Source organism: Prionailurus bengalensis, chromosome D3, assembly GCF_016509475.1.
Source record: "Prionailurus bengalensis isolate Pbe53 chromosome D3, Fcat_Pben_1.1_paternal_pri, whole genome shotgun sequence".
NCBI classification, from domain to species: Eukaryota; Metazoa; Chordata; class Mammalia; order Carnivora; family Felidae; genus Prionailurus; species Prionailurus bengalensis.
The window spans coordinates 43,438,181-43,462,672 of NC_057356.1; the positions used below are offsets into that span (position 1 = coordinate 43,438,181).

General features: G+C 37.9%; 1 protein-coding gene across 1 annotated transcript in view; it reads left to right on the plus strand.

The window, feature by feature from the left end:
- COLEC12 (collectin subfamily member 12) overlaps positions 1-24,492 on the plus strand; it is a 196,518-nt gene that overhangs the window by 70,341 nt on the left and 101,685 nt on the right. The window lies entirely within an intron of this gene.

Here is a 24,492-nt window from a genome sequence, read left to right on the forward strand (position 1 = left end):
GGGATTTTCCTTCTTACTGTTAAGGAAAACTTACTCCCCACTGCATTTTAAAGAATTAAAAGTCACATTTGTATGTTAAGAATATTCACTTTGGCCTATTAAAAAAATTATGATTGCCCCCCAAAAGGGGGCTTTTATGACCTTTTACATTTTTAAAGTAAAGCCTTCCATCTGGCTAAAAAATATCTAAAAAAAAAATTCTTTTACTGTGTTTGTCTTTCCTAGTAAATGTTACATTCATTCCTTAGAAAATTTGCTCTAGGGCAAGTTCATTTTGGCCTGATGTAATTTAATCCAAAGGGAGAAAAACATTAAGTTAATGAAATCTTAATGGAAAGCCATTATATATAGTGTGGTGTCTTAATTATTATTCTCCCAAATTATATTGGCTTATAATTTTTAATTTAGGTCTAAAAAAAAAGATACAGTGTTTAGTTACCTAATTAAATGCAATGCTGATTCATTAGGGGAATAATACATTATTTAATTCCTTTTAAATGAGCTCCCACAGACATGTGTCTGTATGTATCAATTGGATATCATTTCTAGTCAGTCACTTTTTTAGCCATGATAATAGATTGCTGAGCAATCCGTGGCATCTGTTCTGACCACTTGGAGTTATTCAATGAGTAACTTGAAGTAACCAATTATTTTTAATTATTTTTAACAAAAAGATCAGATTTCTGTATTCTCTGAAAATGGGAACTACCACAGAATCATATGAAAATCAACCTTCTTTGCCATCATTTAACTTGGTCTGAAGAGATATAAAAAGTGTGAGTTTTTATTGCTTAGGTTATTTTATTTTATCTTTGAAACTCAAGATAAGATTTCTAACAATTTTTTAAGGTTTCCTAGTATAATATAAGTTTGCAAACCACATATCCAGTAAAGGACTAATATCCAAAATACACAAGGGACTCATCCAACTCAATAGCAAAACACCCAAATAACCCAATTAAAAATATTTTCTTTCATTCCATAGTTACCTTTTTATTTTGTTGGTGATTTCCTTTGCCTTGTAGAAGCTTTTTAGTTTGAAGTAGTCCTACATATTCATTTTTGTTTTTCTGCCTTTGCTTTCAGTGTCACATCCAGGAAATCATTGCTAAGACCAATGTCAAGGAGCTTATACCCTGTGTTTTCTCCTAGAGGTTTTATGGCTTCAGGTCTTATGTTCAAGTCTTTAATCCAATTTGAGTTGACTTTGTATATGGTCTAAGATAGGGGTTCAGTTTCATTCTTCTGCATGTGACTGTCAGTTTTCCCAAGGCCATTTATTGAAGAGGCTATTCTTCTCCCATTGTATATTCTTGGCTCCTTTGTCATACATTAATTGATCATATCATTGTGGGCCTATTTCTAGGCCCTCTAATCTATTCCACTGATCAGTGTGGGTGTTTTTATGCCAATACCATACATTTTGATCACCATGACTTCATGACATAGTTTGAAATCAGGGAGCCAGATGCCTCCAGCTTTGTTCTTTCTGATGATTGCTTTGACAAGCGGGCTTTTGTGGTTCCATACACATTTTAGTATTGTTTGCTTTGTTTCTGTGAAAATGCCATTGGAACTTTGATGGGAATTTGCAGGGACTCTGTAGATTGCTTTGGGTAGTATGGATATTTTAACAATATTCTTTCAATCCATGAACACAAAATATCTTTCCGTTTATTTGTGTCATCTTCAGTTTTCCATAAATGTCTTACAGTTTTCAGTGTACAGGTTTTTCACCTCCTTGGTTAGATTTATTCCCAGGTTGTTTTATTCTTTCTGATGCAATTTTAAATGGGACTTTTTTCTTAATTTTTTTTCTGATAGTTCATTGTTAATATATAGAAATGCAACTGATTTTTATATATTGATTTTGTATATTGATTTTGTATCCTGCAACTACTAAATTTGTTGACTAGTCAAACCATTTTTTGGTGTGGTCTTTAGGATTTTCCTTTTTAAAAAATTTTTTTTAAATGTTTATTTATTTTTGAGAGAGAGAGAGCACAAGCAGGGAAGGGGCAGAGAGAGAGGGAGACACAGAATCTGAAGCAGGCTCCAAGCTCTGAGCTGTCAGCACAGAGCCTGACGCAGGGCTCAAACTCGTGAACGTGATGAGATCACGACCTGAGCTGAAGTCAGACGCTTAAACAACTGAGTCACCCAGGCACCCCAAGGGTTTTCTATGTATGGTATCATTTCATCTGCAAATAGAGACAATTTTACTTCTCTCTTTATAATTTGGATGCCTTTTAAAATGTTTTCTTTTAGCTTCATCTGTTTCCTCCCAACATTGTCTCACCTTGAAATGAACATAAACTCTGTGGGAGGAAAGACTTTCTCCATTTTAATCCAGCACACAGAACATGGCATAACCCATGGCAAACATTCAGTCAGCATTTGTTGGGAAATGTCATTACTTTTTATTCTTTTAAGTTTTTAATTTGTTTTGAGAGAGAGAGAGTATGTGCATGAGTGGGAAAGGGGTAGAGAGAGAAGCCCAAGCAGGCTCTGCACTGTCATCGCACGGAGACCCATGCAGGGCTCAAACTCATGAACCGTGAGATTATGACTTGAGCTGAAACCAAGAGTCAGATGCTTAACCAACTGAGCCACCCAGGTGACCCAGGAAAATGTCATTAAGTAGGCCCTCCATGAGGGCAGATAACAGTTCATGTAGAATTGTGCATTTTTAAAAGACAATAGTTTAACACCAAAGACAACTTTGAAAGGAGAAAATAATATCTCCCAAAGACAGCCAGAGAGGAAAGTGGAATCCAGGGAGCATGTCCCACATGAACGTGGTACGGTGGGCTTGGCATCTCCTTCATTTGGGATAATACCAAGCATGTGGTAGATGTCTAATAAATGTTCGTTGTATTAATTATTTAACTAGCTATGGGCTTATCTTCAGTTATATTCAGTGAACATTTGAGGATTAGTTATGAGCTGTGTCAATCACTGAGCAGACACAAAGATGAATAAGAAAAGATCTTTTTCCTCTAGAGATTAGTAATTACATAGATAAGCCTCAGTCTTGTTAGTCCCAGCCATAGAGTTTCACTTTTCTTCCAAGAGGGCTGCATCCCTGAGTTACCCCCAGAGATCCACTGAAGAGGCTTCCAAAGGGCTCAGCCTTGTGGGGATCACCCAGGACAGTTCTGCCCATGGGGACAAGATATAGAACGATTCCACCTATGTGTACTGGATGACCGGCAATTCTTGCTTCTTTACCAGTTTTTAAATGAGGATTTTCCCCTCCCCGGAGGCCCAGATTTAAGTACTGAAAGGGCAGGGACCCACGTACGTTACTCCATGCACGTTGTCTTTGTTAGCATTGTGGGCATAACTGAATTTGTCCTCCTCCTTGACTGTCTTGTCCATCTGCTCTTCATTACTTTAGACTAACCAGAAAAATTGTGTCTTGTCTAGGGTGACACTGCTTTTCAGTAGCTGAGCCAGGGCAGGAATGCACCTCTTGTTTTGTTTTGTTTTTTTTTTTATTTTTTTTAATGTTTATTTTTGAGAGAGACAGAGACAGAATGTGAGTGGGTTGGGACAGAGAGAGAGGGAGACACAGAATCTGAAACAGGCTCCAGGCTCTGAGCTGTCAGCACAGAGCCCGACGTGGGGCTCGAACTCACGAGCTGCGAGATCATGACCTGAGCTGAAGTTGGACGCTCAACCGACTGAGCCACCCAGGTGCCCCACGAATGTACCTCTTCTAACTATGGGGCCAGTGCTGTATCCAGGACACTACCTTCCCTCAACTCATGCTGCGTGAGAGACAGATGACATCGAGTACACGTTACGTGTGGGAAAGTACTTTGGAAATTGTCTATCAGTAGGATGTTGATCAACAACCAGAATGAGAATGACTTTAACTTCATGGTGCATGAACTGCAGACCACCATGCAAAATTGCTCCAGAGGAACTCACATGCCCACCCCTGTTGAGGACCCTTGCTGCCCTAATTATTTAGTTCCAGATACTGTGGACCCCAAGGAAATATCAATAGCAGTGGCCTCAGAGAGAGGTGATTCCCTCTTTTACTGACTCTGGGACCTTGAGCAAGCTATCTAATCTTTCTAAACCTCTATCTTCTCATCTAGAAAATGGAGATTATGAGTGCCTGCCTTCTGATGGCTGTGAGAATTCAGTGTATGTAAAGCCCTTAGTAAGGGCTTCTAGTAAGTGCTCAAGAAGTGTTAGCCATTGTTAAAGGGTGATTATTTTAAAAGGGTAAATGATGACTCTCAGATATCAAATGAACACGTGTCAAGGATTTATTTAATTCGCTCATTAATGAGATAATCAGTAGGTTGTTACAATCAGGTACCTGGAAGGCTGCACCACACAATGCTTAGTTTTCTGCTGATAACACCCATTAATCATTCTGATCCATTTCAGAATTTTTCACAATTATTTTCTGCATTTTTTTTTCTTATTGCTAGTTCCTTATTTGCATGCTAGGAATGTTTTGAGGACCAATAAGATAATAGATAGGAAAATTTGCCATATAAGCTGTGATATATTTTGCAAATAGTAGAGTACAAAAGAGACAGGTGAGACCAACCTGCATTTCAGACCAACTTCTGATACTTCCTGTGATACTGTGATCTTGAGCAAGTCACAGAACACCTCTTTGCCTATCTTTCCTTAGCTGTAAGTTAGTGTATTTAAGATTCACTGCACAAGGCTATGGTGAGAATTAGATGAAGTTACGTGTGGGAAAGTACTTTGGAAAATAAAAAGAATGCTATAGAAAGATGGGATGTGATGTTATTGCTCTCAGCTTAGATTTGGTCCATTTTTCTTTAAGAAGAGACTTTAGAATAAGAGATGGAGTGGTGAGTTCTTAAACTCACCAGGTCATTATTACTGCAAGTTGTAAATCACGTGGAGAGGTCTTTAACTCAGTAACAGTGATTTATGGCACTACTGTTGATCCAAAAGCACCTCTCCAATATTCACCCACATGTCCTGATGGCTCCAGAGAGAAGTTCATGGTGCCAGCAGTGGTAATGTTGATGCCCATGGGGCCATGTGTCCTTAATTAAACCTGTAAGAACGGTATTTTACTCTCCTCAACCTCTTCCCCCAGTGCTGTCATCCCAGAGTCTCCCCTGGTTATCCTGTAAAAAGAGATTCATTTAACCAGCCTGTGGAGACTCTCAGGAATTTGCAGGAATTGGGAAGGAAAAGTCTTTGGCCCAGCACACTCCTTTCCTGGCCCAGTTCTGGGTTTTGTAATTGAGAAGGGATAAGGAGGGTTTGGAGTGAGTCCAGGACCCGACACTGAAAGCATTGAGAGGAGTTGAGCGAGCTCTGGTGGGAGGGGCCAGGACTGCTTCGCCTGGAAAGGAGCAGACCACAGCGGGACTCTATGGGCAGATGCTTCCACAGAGGCAGTCTTTCCACCATGCCTGCTGCAGAAGAGAGTGACTTTACCTCAAGGGTTATAGTTATGGAGACTGAAGAACTGTCTGCCTAAGCTAGTGAGTGCTGTGGACACATTTATGAAGGTTCTACCAAGTTCTTCTCTAGAGATTTTGAAGAACAAGATTGGGTCTCTCGTAATCTGAAATATTACAGAACATGTCTCCCCCGCTGCCCCGCCGAGGCAGAGGCTTGATTCAGATATGAAGAAGGGAAAAGCTGAGACAAGGGAACCATACCTGATTGTCCTACCTTGTCTATTGTGACTAACAGAGCCAGGTGAAGGTGGGAGAGAGATTGAGTAACTGAGCTGACTTCCCTGTTTATCTTCCCTTCCCTGTGCCCTGTGAGGGGACCCCAGCATTTGTGACAGCGTTTATCACACTTACTTCCTCTCCTTAGACTGAGCTCTTCAAAGGCAGAGCCTTGGTCTTCACCCCTGTGTCTCTAGCCCCTAACATAATACCTGACACGTAGTAGGGCTCAGCAAATATTTGTTGAATGAGTGCACAGATATGAATAACTCCTTTGACAGGCAGAGGTCAAGTCAACAGAAACCTCAATGCTGGAGACACTGACAGAAACCCCATTTAAAAGCCAGTTGACCAGCCCAACCTGTGAGTGCTATTGAACTGTTCACCATAAAATAGTAAGGGAAGCCTGAGTTCAAACTTCAGCATTCGTAGTGAGACTATTTTCAGCTTTCTCAGAGACAGCATCTGTAAATAATCAGGCAGAAGCCTTTTATAAAACAACACAGAAAAACCTCAAAGACTATTCTAAGGCTGCAACATTTAAACAAGATTTTAACCCATGGGGACGCCAAGATCAACACGGAGCTTCCTGAACATAAAAGCCTGGAATGTCATAGCAGTGTGGGGGCAAAAGCTATGATCGCATTTCCCCTTTTCTAAATTATATACTGCTTAGTGTTAATGTGAGCGGAGGGCTGGGACAGAGACGGCCCTGTGGGTTACGTAAGTAAATCTCCTTGCACCCTCCATCTCAGCTGTAATGCAGCATCCATGGTGACAGTGGTTGGAGGGAGTCACCAGGCTGGCTGGACTGACGGAAGGCAAAAGGTCACTTGTAGGTCATGCCATGATTTAAGTACTTGATGTAATTTATAACTGGGCTTTTGCCCTATGTAGAAAAATGATCAGGGACATTTGTTGTGTAATTTCTTCTCTTACTAGAAGATGTTGTTCTTAAAACTGAGTTTAGTGGCAGCTATGAAAGACCATCTGTAGCACATTCCAAAATCACTTTCTTTTCCTTCCCAATTGGAAAGAGGGACAAGAAACCAAATGAACCCTTTAGCTCTCTCAACCTGCATGATTGTCGCCTGAGGAGGAGAGACAGGTCTCTAGGTCACATCTTTCCCTGTCCCTGTATTAGGGACCACATCAGCCAACCTCAATTATAAACAAGTGAAAACGAGTGCTCCTAAACCAATCTTACTATCAACCTTACTATGTGTGTGGCCAGTATGATATAAAAATCTGCCCATTTCTCAAGTTACCTGCAACGTTACTTCTTAAGGCTCTTCCAGGGAGACCTGCACTAATAATGAGTCGTCATGTCTTATTACCTGGGCGAGCTAATATTTGAACAACTATCATAACACCTGACAGTTGATACAACTAACTTTAATTCCTTAAATCATTTTAATTCTTTAAATCCAAAAGGATTTTTGAGGTTATTTTCTTAAAAAATAAGAACGTTATTTGGAAAAATAGTACACATATTCATTTTAATTCGTGTGTTCTGGACTTGAGGATAAGGCTACATCTTCATTTTTGTACTCCTAGTTGGTGTAGTGTTTGGAAGATGGTCTAAGCCCAATAAATATTTTTTGAATCACTGAGTGAGAGGAATATTTACAGAGCAGAAGCCTCTGTGCTGGTTGGCTGTGAGTCCAGTGGTGTCTTCTTTCTGCAAACTCTGAAAATGTGTATAAACAAAAAGATCAGAGTGAGAATTTAAAAAGAACATTTATTATAATTTTCAATAATATGTACTTTTTAAGCTCATGAATACCATATCTGAAATTGTTCATGGACACACATACACCCCCAACACTTCCCATAGGTACATGCTTAGACTGTCACGCATAGACTGTGTGTGAGTGCATGTATATATATCAATGGTTTTTTTTAAAAGATACGGAAAATATAGTTAACAGTAGTTATCTCTAAAGAAGGAGTAAATTTGGGAAAGATAAAGGGTACTTTCACAATTTAGCTTATATGTTTCTCATTTTCAAATTCTTCCTATGAGTATGCATTTGTATATCTCAGTTCTTAACACGTGGTCTGGCACTTAGCAAACATTAAATCAATGTTAAACACACACATAAAGTGAGTGAATGGAGTGACATGTAAATTATACTCAAAACATTTGACTTTGAGAGAGTTAGGAGTAGAATGGTGATAAGGAAATTGAACTAAAGACTTAGGAAAGAGAGGGCATCATCTGGGTCTATCAACGAAAGAAGCCATCAGAAATATAGGAATAGTTTTGGGTTGCTATTGATAAATATATTTTCCAATTAAAAAAAAACCAAAATGGCCCCAAATTTACTGCCCACTATTAGCAAATAACATAGTATTATGTAGAGTAACATGGTATTACACATAATTGTATGTGTTCCTCTGGGCTTATATATTGCCTGAACAAAGGCCAATGGCCTGGCAAGAAGGCTACTAACTTTGGTGATCTGTTAACCTGATAGGGCTGGACAGGCATGGCTTCCTGAAAGGCCTTTGTACTCACAGTCCTGTTCAGGTAACGCTGGTTTGCCACATCAAATAAAGAACTAATGAGACCATCTGGGGAAGGAGACAGCAATCTAGTGGTTCAAGCATCAGTCATTTGGCCCGTCCATGAGCTTGATGTCCAGAAACTGACATGATGTGTGAGAATGTTTAACCCCAATCCAGCTGGCATGACCCCAATGCAAGAAACCCTTTTTTGGCCCCTCATCTAGGAAATGAGTTGGCAGTATTTAAAAATGCTTGAATGGCAGCTTGGAGTCTATTTGAAGAAGCTGGTAGAAAGATCCCAATGGCAGGAATGTCCAGATAAGATTACCACCAGTAGTCGGTTGCTGAAATCACTTAAGTATTTTGATCAGGTGAAAAAAGTGCCACTTAGCTTCAGTCTGGGTGGCAGAGTCCTTTTAAATGTAGCTGCAGCACAGACGTTCTGTGCATTACTCATGCTGTGAAGTACGTGATTTAAGCCACTGACTTCCTAAATTAAAGACACAAAAAGGCAGACATGTAATTCTTTTAATTACACCTCCAAATTTCTCCTACATTCCTTTGAGTTTGTCTCCTGTTTGTCCGTGTTTGCCTGTTTGATCAACCTACCAGCAGAAGATGAGCAGCGGTGAAGGTAGAGGATCTGTAAGAGGATAAAAGACTTGACTTAATTTGTTTTCACTATAGGAAAATGAAGGCAGTGTTTTTGGAAGTTGAGAAGATAAGAAATCTGATTTCTGCTGATAGTAGAGCATTTCAAGGCAGAACTGAGACATAATGTTTGTATGTTTTTTTGGTATCTGCTGTCCACTAACATGGGTTATTAATAAAACATATTTGACTTAGGGGCGCCTGGGTGGCGCAGTCGGTAAGCGTCCGACTTCAGCCAGGTCACGATCTCGCGGTCCGTGAGTTCGAGCCCCGCGTCGGGCTCTGGGCTGATGGCTCAGAGCCTGGAGCCTGTTTCTGATACTGTGTCTCCCTCTCTCTCTGCCCCTCCCCCGTTCATGCTCTGTCTCTCTCTGTCCCAAAAATAAATAAACGTTGAAAAAAAAAACCAAAAAAACAAAAAACAAAAAAAACCATATTTGACTTATATCACCAGGCAAGAAGGTTCAATTTTATCTTGTATTTCTAGTAAAGTACAGCCTTCTAACCTTAACATGTAGTTTTCGTAACTCAGCAATAGAGACAGGCTGCACTTTCAGAAGGTTTGTAGTCATGAACAACTTAAAGCTGTGTGTACTTTTTAGAACTATGCAACCATTTAGATATTTATTTGTAGGAACTAATTGAAGTAGGTACTTAGAAAGCCATGTAAGTTTGTTTTCTGCTAGATAACATGAGAAACTGAATTTTGGAATTAAGCAGCTAAGTTTCTCTCCTCTTTCTCACCTGTTCCCCTTTGTAAGGAAGGGGACATGATGACTTCTTTTACTGTCACAGTTTCTGGGTTGGTTTTCTGATTATAATGGGAGACGTGCTAACCCATCTGTACTCCCAGACTAGGCCTCACTGACATCAGTGCACCAGTCTGAAGGTTGTTAGGTCTCTGTGCCAAGAAAAGCCTCTCTGTAATCCCATGGTCATTAAACTAGTGTAACCTCACCCACCCCAGATTTCTCCCCCAGGTACACTTGACCTCAGCTAAGTCTTTGAACATGTAACCCTTTGAATGATGTTCTAAGAATGTCCATGTTGGATATGGCCTGGTAAGAGAAGGCTACAATCTTTATTGGGGTTTCTGAGGGAAAGGAAGGGCAGAGCAGGATAAATAGGATTGGCTAGTTTGAATAATTTCTGAGGGATTTTGGCAATGGGGATGGTCTGTAGTTGCCTGGTACCTGGCCCTGGGATGATTAAGGCAGAGGAATATTGTATCCAGGGTGAAGGGAACAGAATGAGGAAGTCTGGCTCTGGATTGGTTAGTTTGCATATCAAAGGCATGCTCCCAGCTGGGCCCTTTGCTATCTCCAAGAATTGGCTATCCCCAGGGGAGGGGGCAGTCTCTTTTCAGCTAGAAAGGGTTTTTTTAAGGTGTCAAAACATCATAATGTATAGAAAATAAAAAAAATACATACAATACAAATGAGCTTAACGTATCTGTCTGAATCTTTCTTAGTTACCTTTTGTGGGTTTGCATGAGTATTTGCCAAATTATGTTATAAAGTGATTTGCCTTTAGTGGTCTACATGATTTCGAATGAATGGTACAGTATTTATACAGCCCTAAGTTACTGTCCAATACCAACTTTACCCTCGACTGTGGCAGGCAATCCAGAGCCCTCTTCCCCTCACCCAGAAACTTTTTGAGGGTTCTTATTAATTAGCCTTTTAGACTTCTTTTTTTTTCTTTTTCTTTTTTTTCAGATTTCTGCAGAAGAGATTTTAGCCTACATAGATTTTGTTGCTTTACAAAACTTAATGAGGCTTTTCCCCTTTTCACCGTACTTGGAAATACTGAGGACTCATTCCAGTTACCCATAATTTCTCAGACACCCACTGGCAGCTAGCCATAGGAAAATGTTTTCCTGTTCTAGGACTGAGGCAACTGTGGGGCTGAAGTTTCATTTTGGTGACACACACACTCATAAATAACCATCAGATATTTTATCATTTCATGTTTGGATGATTTTCCAGTTATCTATTTTATCTATTGCTCTGAAACAAACCACTCCAAAACCTAGTGGCATAAAGCAGTTTATTACTCTTATATCTCTGGTCTGTGGGTTCAGGATTCTGTGCAGCTCGCCTCTGCAGCACCACCCTGGGGTTTCAGCTGGGATCATAGGAATGGCTGGAACTGGAAAACTTGGGGGCAGCAGGGCAGGTCTCTCTCCTCATATGGTCTCTCCAGGTGACTAAGTGCAAGCTTTCTCACAGAACAGCAGCCTCAGGGTGGCCTTCTGACATGGTTGCTCTGGGCTCCAAAAACAATTCTTCAGGAATCAGAAAGGGGAAGCTGCTGGTCTCTTAAGGCTGAGCCTGGAAATTGGCAGACTACGGCATTCTTTCTGCCATATTGGTTAGGTTGGTTAAGTTTTCACAGAGACACCCACACCCCACCCTGCAGATTCCAGGGCAGAGGACAGACTTCACCTCTCAGTTGGAAGATTAGCAAAGAATCTGTGGTTATCTCTACTCTACCGCATGGCGTTTAGCATATCGACAAAAAGAAGATTATTTTTATCTCACTCTGTACCTACCTTAGAAAAGTAGATATTCAGCTGTAGCTCATTTCAGAGGTCTCTCTCTATGAAGATTGTTGACTGATGGAAAAATTTTGATTTCAAACTCAAATTATGACTTGGTAATCATCTAAACTATATACAGTGTATAGTAGGATATCCAAATGTATATCCTTGCACTTATTGGATATTTTCCAAAGAATTTTAAGATGTATTAAATGATTCTTACATCTGTGCTTGAGTATTACTGTCTTCATTTTGTTCATGAGGAAGTGGAGGCTCTGAGTAGTTACGTGTCCCACATTACATGGCTACTCATGGTGGCAGAGACAGGACCAGAATTAGGTTAGCTGTATACTTTTCACTGATGGCATCTTTGTATTCCTTAATATAGATAAAAGGAAGTCAACGACCATGATAAGAACTTTTAATAAATTTCATCATTTTGGGTGTTAATTTCCTGAAATGAAGAACAGATCTTTGGTTTCAAGTACATGCTTAGTGTTTGACAGCTCTTAGAGACTTTGTCCCACATGCTGATCTCATGGGAGGTATTGTTAAAGCACCATTTTTCAGATGAGGAAACAGAAGTACAGAGAGGTTAAGTAAACTGCTTGTGGATTGGTCACATGGCTGACTGGTAGAGCTAGTGCCCACGCCCAGAACTTGAAACTCTGAATCTTGTCATGTCTACCTCTTGAATCCCCACTCCCCCACACCCATACACCCTGTTTCTTGGCCTTGGAAGTCTTAGGACAGCATACAAATGGCTCAGTTGTATAGACCAGGACCAGCCTTCTCAGGGACAAAAATGGAGGCCTCAGAGGACTGAAAGAGCAGTGAGAGAAAGGCACAAGGAACAGGGCAGCACTGGCATTATTAGAGGAAATGGGGAACACTCTAATTGCAGGCAGTTTCAACTTTGACTGTTTCCAGGAAAAGCTAATACTGTTATGATTTCTCCTGATGCATGTGAAATCAGTTGCTATAGCAATGACCAGTGTTTGTTGGAACTTGCTGACAGCAGCAGGCCTTAGGAGTAAAATCTCTCTGTTAATCATGCTTCTGATGCTGATAGTAATGAACTTGGATCCACCATCTCAGCCCCTCTACCATGTCCATTTCCCACCATGATCTCCTGGCCAGAAGGAAGGGCAAGACAAGTCTCTGCTCATGTCACTAGATAGACATGTTGACAATGGCCTTGGGAACATGGTTCAGCTGTGGCCATGTTCTAGGGAAGGGGAGCCAGGCTGATGATAGGGAAAATGAGGAGTTTGGAGCCCAAGTCTGAACCGATCTTGGTAAATGTTTGGGTAGATCCAATATCGTCCATACATCTGTAGATGTCGCAAAGAGACTAGGAAATAAATTATTTTGTTATTTGTTCAAGCTGAAACAACATTAGCAAACATTTCCATTTTTCCATTGAGATGTAAGCAGATGTTGGCAGTAAGCTACAGGACACATTTCCCGGTTCCACATTCCTTCCCCACTGCCACAGCGGCCCTCTTTCACTCCTCAAGCTTCTACTTGCGTTGGGATCTCTGCAGTAGCTACTCCCTCTCCCCAGTGATCTTGTATGACTAGCTCCTTGTTAGAGCTCTGCTTAATAACCACTTCCTGACTTAGTTTTAAATTATTGTTATTGATTTAGGGTTTTTTTAGGTATAATTGACATACGACATTATATTCATTACAGGTATACAACTTAATCATTTGATATCTGTATACATTGGGAAATGATCACCACAAATGAACTAGTTTACATCCATCACCTTATGTAGCGACATTTTTTTTCTTGTGATGAGAACTTTTCAGGTTTACTGTCTTAGCAACTTCCAAATATGCAATACAATATTGTTAGCTATAGTCATTGTACTATACATTACATCCCCATAATGTATTTATTTTATAACTAGAATTTTGTACTCCCTGCCTCTGGAAATCACTGGTCTGTTCTCTTATTCTATGAGCTTGATTTTTTGTTTGTTTTTTAGATTCCTTATAAGTAAGATCATATGGTATTTGACTTTCTTTGACTTATTATACTTAGCATAATGCCCTCAAGGTCCATCCAAGTCGTTGCAAATGGCAAGATTTCATTCTTTTTTCTGATTGAATAATAATATGTACACACACACACACACGCGCGCACACACACACACACACAGAAGTAGAATTGCTGGATCATATGGTACTTCTATTTTAATTTTTTGAGGAACCTCTATACCATTTTCCATAGTGGCTGCACCAATTTACATTCCTACCACCAGTGCACAAGAGTCCTTTTTCTCTACATCTTTACCAATACTTGTTATTTTTTGTCTTTTTGAATATAGCCATTTTAACAGATGTGGGGTGTTTTATCTCATTGCAATTTTGATTTGTATTTCCTTGAGGATATCTGGTGTCCATCTTTATATCTTCTTTGGAAAAATATCTGTTTAGATCCTCTGCCTATTCTTTAATCAGATTTTTTTGAGTTTTTGTTTGTTTCTTTGTTTTGCTATTGAGTTAAAGGAGTTCTTTATATATTTTGGATATTAACCCCTTACCAGATATATGATTTGCAAATATTTTCTCCCATTTCATAGGTTGCCCTTTTATTTTGTTGATGATTTCCTTCACTGTGCAAAGGTTTTTAATTTGGTGTAGTCCTACTTGCTTATTTGTGCTTTTTTTTTTAAACATTTATTTATTTTTGAGAGACAGATAGAGACAGAGCATGAGCAGGGGAGGAATGGAGAGAGAGGGAGACACAGAATCCGAAGCAGGCTCCAGGCTCCGAGCTGTCAGCACAGAGTCCCACGCGGGGCTTGAACTCATGAACTGTGAGATCATGACCTGAGCTGAAATCGAGTTGGACACTAACCGACTGAGCCACCCAGGTGCCCCAGCTTATTTTTGCTTTTGTTGTCAGATTAAAAAAACACAACCTATGTCAAGGGGCTTACACCAGTGTTTTCTTCAAGGAATTTTATGGTTTCAGATCTTACATTCAAGGTTTTAGATCATTCTGAGTTAATTTTTGTGTATTGTGTAAGATACTTTCTAGTTCCATTCTTTTGCATATGGCTGTTCAGTTTGTCCAGTCATCCATCCATCCATCCATCCAATTATTTATTGAAGAGATTGCCCTTCCTCATTGTATATTCTTAGTTTCTTTGTCATAATTGACCATATATGTGCAGGTTTATTTCTGGTCACTCTGATCTGGTCTTTTGATGTGTGTCAGTTTTATGTCAATACCATACTGTTTTGATTACTATGGCTTCAAAATGTAGTTTGAAATCAGGGAGCATGATGCCTCTAGGTTTCTTCTTCTTTTTAAATTTGCTTTGGATATTCGCATCTTTTGTGGTTCCACACAAATTTTAGTATTGTTTATTTCTGTGAAAAATGCCATTGGAACTTCAATGGGGATTGCATTGACTCTATAGATTGCTTTGGGTAGTATGGGTTATTTTATTTTATTTATTTTATTTTATTTTATTTTATTTTATTTTATTTTATTTTATTTTATTTTATATGGACATTATAACAACATTAACTCATTGAATCCATGAACACAGAATATTTTTCTATTTATTTATTTCCATTAATTTCTTTCATTAATGTCTTAAAGTTTTCAGTGTACAACTCTTTCACCTACTTGGTTAAATTTATTCTTAAGTATTTCGTTCTTTTTGATGCCGTTGTAAAGGGGATTGTTTTCTTAATCTTTTTCTGATAGTTTGTGATTACTGTATAGAAATGGAACAGATTTTTGTATCGTGCAATCTTACTGAATTCATCCATTAGTTCTAACACTTTTTTGGTGGAGTTTAGTGTTTTCTATATATAATACCACATCATCCTCAAATGACAATTTTCTTCTTCCTTTCCAATTTGGATGTCTCTTATTTCCTCTTCTTGCCTAATTGCCCTGGCTTGGATTTCCAATGTTATGTTGAATAAAAGTAGTCAGAGTATACATCCTTATCTTATTCCTGATCTTAGAGGAAAAGCTTTCAGCATTTTACCATTGAGTATAATGTTAGCTGTGGGCTTGTCATATGTGGCCTTTATTATGTTGATATACTTTCCCTCTATACATACTGTTGAGAGTTTTTTATTGTTGAATTTTCTCAAATGCTTTTCTGCATCTATTGAGATGATCATATTATTTTTATCCTTCATTTTATTATGTGATGTATCATAATGATTGATTTTTGTGGAGTTGAACCATTGTGCATCCCTGGAATAAATCTTACTTGATTATGGTGTATGATCCTTTTGATATATCATTGAATTCAGTTTGCTAATATTTTATTGGAGATTTTTACATTTATGTTCATTAAGGATATTGATGTGTGATTTTTTTTTTTTTTTTTTTTTTTTTTTGGTGCCATACATGTCTGGTTTTGGTATCAGGGTAATGCTGGCCTTATAAAATGAGTTTGAAAGAACTCTCTCTTCTTCTATTTTTTTGGAAGAGTTTAAGAAGGATTGGTATTCTTTGGATGTTTGGTAGAATCACTAGTGAAGCCATCTGGTCCTGGACTTTTGTTTGTTGGGAGGTTTTTTATTACTGATTCAGTTCCTTACTAGTAACCATTCTTTTCAGATTTTCTGTTTCTTCATGATTCTGTCTTGGCAAGTTATATGTTTCTAGGAATTTATTCATTTCTTCTAGGTTGTCAGGCAGTAGTCTCTTATAGTCCTCTGTTATTACCGTGGTAGCAGTTGTAATGTCTTCTTCATTTCTGATTTATTTATTTGAGTTTTCTCTCTTTTTTCTTGGTGAGCCTAGCGAAAGGCTTGTCAATTTTATCTTTTCAGTGGACCAACTCTTAGTTTCATTGATCTTTTCTATTATCTTTTTAGTATCTATTTTATTCATTTTGGCCCTGATATTTATTTCTTTTCTTCTACCAACTTGTACTTTGTTTTTCTTTATCTATTTCTTTGAGGTATAAAGTTAGGTTGTTTGAGATTTTTGCTTGTTTTTTTTTTTTTTTGAAATAGTATTCATTGCTATGAATGTCTCTCTTAGAACTGCTTTTACTGTATCTCATAAATTTTGGTTTGTTGTATTTGCATTTTTGTCTCAAGGAATTTTTAAATTTCTTCTTCAACCCATCAGTAGCATGTTGTTTAATCCTCACATAGTTGTGAATTTTCCAGTTTTCTTGTAATTAATTTCTACTTTTACACCATTGTGGTCAGTAAAGATGCTTGATATTATTTCAGTTCTTCTTAAATTTATTAACACTTGACCTAAGATATGATCTATCCTGAACATAGTGAGTGTTCCATGTGCCCTTGAGAAGAGTGTGTGTTCTATTGCTTTTGGAGAGAATGTTCTGTATATATAGGTTAGGTCCATCTGGTCTAACATGTTGTTAAGGCAGATGTTTCCTTGTTGACTTTTCTGCCTAGATGATCTGTTAGCCTCCTGATTTCTGAAGGACCCAATGTAAAGTAGCCACTTTGATTCTCAGTGTAATACTATTTGAAATTTTCATGTTATTTTATTTATTTTTCGTCTCTTCCCAACCCCCATACTCTGTCTCAGAGGCAGGTTCATGGAGAAGGGACCTTGTCTGTTGGTCACCACTAGAACCCGGAGAACAATGCCTGTCCCAGGTCTCAACAAATACATGTAAAATTAATGAACTCTTCCTAGTTACTGCAGTTCTTTAAACCAGGTATACTTTCCCACACATCAGTACCTTTGCACATGCTGGACCCTCTACCTGGAGTGCCCTTTTCCTCCCTTCTTCTTTTTCTATAACCCCCCAATTTGTTTACCAAACTTTATCTTGTGCTGTCCAGAATGTGGGCAAGATGAATGTTCTAACTTTAATTTTATTATTACTATTACTATTATTATTATTATTATTATTATTATTATTATTTACATACTTTAGGTGAAGAGATCTGTCACTCTGATTGTTAGAGCAAAAGATCTATCCTCTGATTAAGGACTTCAGTCTTCACTAGAACTGGTACTTTCCCATGACACATTCAAGAGAAGCATGTGAACAGTGCCTGCACAGCAGGTCATGGAAGAGACCCAAAGCCTCATTGTGTGGATGGAAATTTGAAGTTATCTCCCTGCTCTTAACAGGAGAGATTCCCTACTAGAGAGGAGGCACAGAAGCCACTTTCAATGGCTTGTGAAGTTCTTGTAGGATATAATAACAAGATATTTAAATAAAATGTTAGGAGAGCAGTTAGAGATGTATAACTCCTAGATATTGTGACAGTGTCTCTCAGTACATCCCTTTTCAATCTCTGACTTTATTCATCTTTCTTTTCTTTTTTTCCTCTACATCAGATAATCTCATGAAACTCAGTTCTGCTTAATGTTGGAATCATCTACAATAACCAGCATGTGATAAGTACTTCACTAGATATTCCTGGCTGCTCTTTGTTAGCTTTTGCTTTTTCCTTAAACAGTTCTCAAACTGAATTTTTTGTGGGTCAGTACAGGTAACATGTTCATTTTGAAATTTGATCTGTTGGACCTTCTTGTTTCTTTAACAGCAAAAAAGGAACTGGAGAATCTAGAAAGAGTTTTAAAAGTCATCTCTCCACCCTAAAAATATTTCACCCACATCTCCTAGCATGATGATAACTCAGTTGAGGGCAATGAAAATCAGTAGCCTGACCAGGAACTAGTGCTGTTGATTGTCATTTCTTATTTATTTTTCTTCAGTCCAACTTATTTTAAGCCTAACGTATTCAACACCAGAGTATTGAGTAGTTGAAAAAAGACAGATGTGAATTACAACATAATTAGGTTCATATGTCAGGATGATAGGCAACTGAATAAACCTCCATGTTATTGCACATTTATCCAGAAAAGCTGTGCTAATTATTCTATTTTTCTGGGCCTCCATTTCTTATCTTCAGATTAATAGATCAAACTAGTTGATAATTAAAAGTTCTCCTACCTCTAAGGGTCAGCGTTTGCATGAGTGTTTATTTTTTGCTTGTTTTGTTTTGCTTTTGCTTACTTTCCTTACTAGTTTGCAAGTCACCTCTGAAGCATTAAGTTTTAACTTAAATTTGTTTTGAAATCATTGTAAATTCTTATGCAGTTGTAGGAAATAATACAGAGTAAGCTTGTGTATCCTTTACCCAGTTTCCCCCAGTGGTAACATCTTGTAGAACTATAGGACACTATCACAACCAGGATTTTGGCAATGGTAGAGTCAAGATACAGAAAATGTCCTTTGTCACAAGGTTCCCACACATTTCCCTTATATAGATAGCTTTACTAACTTCCTTCCCTTCCACCTTCTCGTAATCCCTGGCAATCACTAATCAGTAGTCCATTTCTATAATTCTGTCATTTCAAGAAATGTATAAATAGGATTGTACTATATGTAACCTTTCATGGTTGACTTCCCCCTCCACACACACACACTGAGCATTCTGTGTAGCCTCATTAAGATTGTTGTGTGTATCAGTACTTCCTGCCTTTTTTATTGTTGAGTAATATTCCATGGGATAGTCATTCATTCACTGAAGGACATCTGATTTGTTTCCAGTTTGTGGCTATTATGAATAAATCTGCTATAAACATTCATTTACAGATTTTTTTTTGTGAACGTAAGTCTTCCTTTTTTTCTGGGATAAATGCCAAAGGAATGCAATTCCTGGATCATTATAGTATTTGCACATTTAGTTGTTTAAGAAACTCCCAACTTTTTTTCAGAGTGACTGCACTATTTTACATTCCATTCACATTCTAGAGTGATCTAGTTTTTCCACACCCTCACTAGCATTTGGTGGTGTCACTATTTTTTATTTTAGCTATTTTGATAGATGTGTAGTGGTATATATTATTGTGGTTTTAATGTACATTACCGTCATGGCTAGTGATGGTGGATATCTAATGGCTGATGATGTTGGATATCTTGTAATTTACATGACTCTAATGGCTGCTGATGTTGGTTTTAATTTACATCATTCTAATGGCAGGTGATGTTGGATGTGCTTATTTGCCATCTGTCTATCTTTTTGGCAAAATGTCTCATGTTCCTTTGAATGTCTCTTCATGTTTGCCTATGTTCCAATTGAAAAATTTTGGGTTTTTTTTTTTTTTTGTTCTTGAGTTTCTGAAAATGCCTTATACATTCTATATTAGTTCTTTGTTTGAATATATGGTTTGCAAATATTTTCTCCCTCTCTCTAGCTTGTCTTTTCAGCTTCTTAGATAACAGGACTTTTTTCCAAAGGCAAAGGTTTTAATTTTGGTGAAATTCAACTTACCAGTTTTTTTTAATGTATTTTGCTTTTCGTGTAAAGTCTAAGAACTCTTTACCTAACTAAAGAGCCTAAAAATGTTCTTCTATTACTTTTTCTTTATAAGTCTTTTGTTTTATGTTTAAGTCTGTGATGCATTCAAGTTAAGTTTTATATCAGGTGTGAGAATTGCTTGTCAATATCCAATTGCTTCAGCATAGTTTGTTGGAAATGCTAAATTTCCTCTATTGAATGGCTTTTGTGCCTTTGTCAAAAATCAGGTGGGCATGTTTGGGGTCTGTTTCTGGGTTCTCTGTTCTGAATCACGTATGCAGTACAAGCTTGATTACTGTAGTTATATAAAGCTTTGAAATAGGGTAAATTGATTCCTCTGACTTGATGATTCCTTTTCAAAATTGTTTTAGCTATTTCAATTCCTCCACTCCTTCTTGGGAGCTTTTAAATTATGAATTCATGGGGTGCCTAGGTGGCTCAGTTGGTTGAGTGGGCGACTTTGGCTCAGGTCATGATCTCACGGTTCGTGAGTTCAAGCCCTGTGTTGGGCTCTGTGCTGACAGTGCAGAGCCTGCTTTGGATTTTCTGTTTCCCTCTCTCTCTGTCCCTCCCCTGCTTGCACTCACTCTCTCTCTCAAAAGTGAACAAACATTTAAAAAATAAATAAATTAGGGGCTCCTGGGTGGCTCAGTCAGTTAAGTGTCCGACTTCAGCTCAGGTCATGACCTCAGCATTCGTGAGTTTGAGCCCGTGCCCCACATCAGTCTCAGTGCTGACAGCTTAAATCCTGGAGCCTGCTTCCAATTTTGTGTGTGTCTCTTTCTCTGCTCCTCCCCAGCTTGCACTCTGTGTCTCAGAAATAAGTAAACATAAAAATTTAAATAAATAAATAAATAATAAATAAATAATAAATTCATTTTCCTCAATACATATAGGAATACATATATTATTTCGTGTTAAGTGGGTTGTGGTAGTTTGGGTTTCTTTGAGGAATTTGTTCATTTCATAGAAGTTGTCAAATTTATTCATGTAGAATTGTTCTTAATATTGCTTTATTATCCTTTTGATGTCTGCTGGGTCTGTAGTGATATCCCATTTTTTTCCTGATACTGTTGGTAGTTTACATATATATTTTTTGTCGATCCTACTGAAGTGAATTTTTTGTCACTTTTATTATCTTGGCAAAGAACCAGCTCTTCAGTTTACTATTTTCTCTACTGTTTTTGCATTTTAATATTCATTGGTTTCTGCTCTTATCTTGATTATTTCCTTCCTTCTGCTTGCTTTGGGTTTATTTTGTTTCTTTGTAGGTTCTTGAGCAGGGAGCTTAGATTATTGATTTCAGACTTTTCTTCTTCTTTTTTAGTTTATTTATCTATTTTGAGACAGAGAGAGAGAGAGAGCGAGCATGAAGGGGTAGAGAGAGAGGGAGAGAGAGAATCTCAAGCAGGCTCTGTGCTCTCAGCATGGAGCCTGATGTGGGGCTCAATCCCACAAACTGAGAGACCATGACGTAAGCTGATACGAAGAGTTAGATGCTCAACCAACTAAACCACTCAGGTGACCTCCTTCTTTCTAATGTACATATTTAGTGCTGAATATTTTCCTCTCAGCACTGATTTAGTTGTGTCCCACAAATGTTGATATGTTGTATTTTCATTTTCATCAGTTCAGTGTATTTATTTCACTGAAATTTCCTTTTGACACATGGATTACTTAGCAGATTGTTATTTAGTGTCAGTGTTTGGAAATTTTACTGTTATCTTTCTGTTACTGATTTCTAGTTTGATTCCATTGTGATCAGAGAACACACTTTGCATGATTTCAACTCTTTTAAATTGATTATGTTTGTATTATAACTCAGGATTTGGTCTATGTTGATATACGTGCTGTGGGCACTTGTAAAGAATGTATATCCTGCAGTTGTTGGGCAGAGTGTTCTAGAAATTATAATTAGATCCTGTTGGTTGTCGATGGTGTTGAGTTCTTCTATGTCCTGCTGATTTGCTGTTGAAAATCGTTTTCGAGGCGCCTGGGTGGTTTGGTGGGTTAAGCGTCTGACTTCAGCTCAGGTCATGATGTCATGGTCTGTGGGTTCGAGCCCTGCATTGGGCTCTGTGTTGACAGCTCATATCCTGGAGCCTGCTTCGGATTCTGTGTGTGTCTCTCTCTCTGCCCCACCCCCACTCACTCTCTGTCTCTCAAAAAATAAATAAATAAACATTAAAAAAAAAAACTTAAAAAAAAAGAAAATCAATTTCAACCAATTGTTGAAAGAATGGTGTTAAATTTCTCAACCATAATTCTTAAGTTGCTTATTTCTCCTTTCAATTTTATCAGTTTTTGCTTCACATATTCTGCAGTTCTGGTGTTTGGTGCACATACACTTAGGATTTCCAAGTCTTGTTGGAGTGACCCTGTTATTATTATGTAGTATCCCTCTCTGTCTCTGGTCATTTTATTTTCTCTGAAGTCTACGTTATCGGATATTAATATAACCACTCCTGCTTTCCTTTGATAATATTTGTCTGATGTATCTTCTTCCATCCTCTTACCTGAATATACCTTCCTATATTGCTATATTTGAAATGAGTTTCTTGTAGATAACATATTCTTAAGTAACACTTTTAAATATGTTCTGCCATTCACTATCTTTTAATTGGTTTATTTAGATTGTTTGCACTTAATGGATTTATTGATATGTTAGGGCTTACGTCAACTGTTTTATTTTTTTTGTCATTATTCTCTGTTTTCTTTTGTTTTTTTTTTTTTTTTTTTTTTTTTTTGCTTTTCAGTGGGTTATCTGAACATTTTTTAGAATTCCATTTTGACTTATTCATGTTTTTGGGTGTATCTTTTTGTATAGTTTTCTTTTGGTGGTTGCTCTAAATACTATATTGTGTATCTACATAGTTTATCACAGCCTACTGCTATTTTCTTTTTACCAATTCAAATGAAGTGTAGAAACCTTACCTCCCTTTACCTTTCTCCATTTATAATATACTTGTCTTAAATAGTTCATCTACATACATTTGGAACCAAATCAAACAGTCCTGTTAATTTTGCTTCACCATCAAACATAATTTAGAAAACTCCAAAGGAAGATAAAAGTCTATTGCATTTATCTTTTTTTTGTTTGTTTACTGTCTCTTCCTTCTTGATGTTCCACAGTTTCTTTTATGTTTAGAGAACTTTCTTTAGCTGTTCTTTCAGAGTGGGTGTTTTAGCTACAACTTTTCTTGGTTTTCCTTCTTCTGAGAGTGTCTTCATTTCTCCATTCCTTCCTAAAGTATGTTTTTTCAAGGTATAGGATTCTGTATTCACAGTTGTTTTCTCTCGGCACTTGAAAAATCTTGTTCCCCCTTCCATATTCTCAGATGAGAAAACCACTGTTGTGTGAATTGCTTTTCCCCTGTAGGTAAAGTGTTGTTTCTCTCTTGCTGCTTTCAAAATATTTTCTTGTCTTTTGTTTTCAGAAGTTTAATGATGATGTGTGTTGGCATAGATTTCTTTAGCTTTATCCTGGTTGGGGTTCACTCAGCTTCTGAACTTGTAGGTTCTGTCTCTTGCCAAATTTGAGAAGTTTTCTCAGCCATTATTTCTTCAAGTACTTTTCTAGTTCCTCCTTCTTTCTCTTTTCCTTCAAGACTCTGCTGACATGAATGTTAGATTTTTCTAACAGGTTCCTGAGGTTCTCTTCATTTTCTTTTTAATCTATTTTCTCCCTATTCAGATGGGTAGCTTTTATTCTTCTGTCTTCCAGTTCACTGTTTCTTTCCTCTGTTCCATCCATTCTGCTGTGGAGCCCTTCCAATGAGCTTTTTATTGTAGTTATTACATTTTTGTTTGTTTGAAGTTTCCATTTCATTTTTCTTTAGGTCATGTGGTTTTACACTTAAACTTTCTTTTTCTTTTCTAACTTTTTAACTTGTTTCATTTGAAATGTATTCATAATTGCAATACAAGAAGCAATTTATAGAAGCAATTTATAATGGCTGCTTTAAAATCTTTGTCAGGTAATCCTAAAATCTCTTGTCATCTCATTACTGGCAGCTGTTGATTGTTATTTTTTACTGAGTTTGAGATTTTTCTGCTTATTGGTATGACAGGTGATTTCAATTGAAACTCAGTTATTTTCATATTATTTTATGAGACTCTGGATTTTACTGAAACCCTGTTTTAAACTGGCTTTCTTGGGCCTTCGGCAGAAGAAGGCGTGAGCATTGCCTCATTACTGTTTAGGTGGAGGCAGACATGCAGGTCCCCTACTCAGCCTCTGTTGACACTTGAGGGGTGTCATTCTTGTTCACTATTATCATTGCTCATTATTAAGCATTATTGCTGGACAGGGGTGGAGGTTCTCCTTTGACACCACAGGCAGGGTGGCCTCATTATCACTAGGCTATAATGAAAGTCCTGACACCACCACCACCCCACTGCGGGTATTTGGGCACCTTATTACAGCCTCACAAGGGTGGAAGTCTAGGCTCCCCACCTGGGAGGTTGGGTCACATTTTTTGTGTGTGCAATGTTTAGCTGGAGCACAGTGTTTTGTTTTGTTTTAATTTTTTTTAATGTTTATTTTATTTTTGAGACAGGGAGAGACAGTATGAACAGGGGAGGGTCAGAGAGAGAGGGAGACACAGAATCTGAAACAGGCTCCAGGCTCTGAGCTGTCAGCACAGAGCCCGACACGGGGCTCGAACTCATGAACTGTGAGATGATGACCTGAGCCGAAGTCAGATGCTTAACCGACTGAGCCACCCAGGCGCCCCTGGAGCACAGTGTTTATTAATTTAAAAGTTTACTACCTTGCAAGGCTGCCCCTTTCCAAAGCAGGCTTTTGTT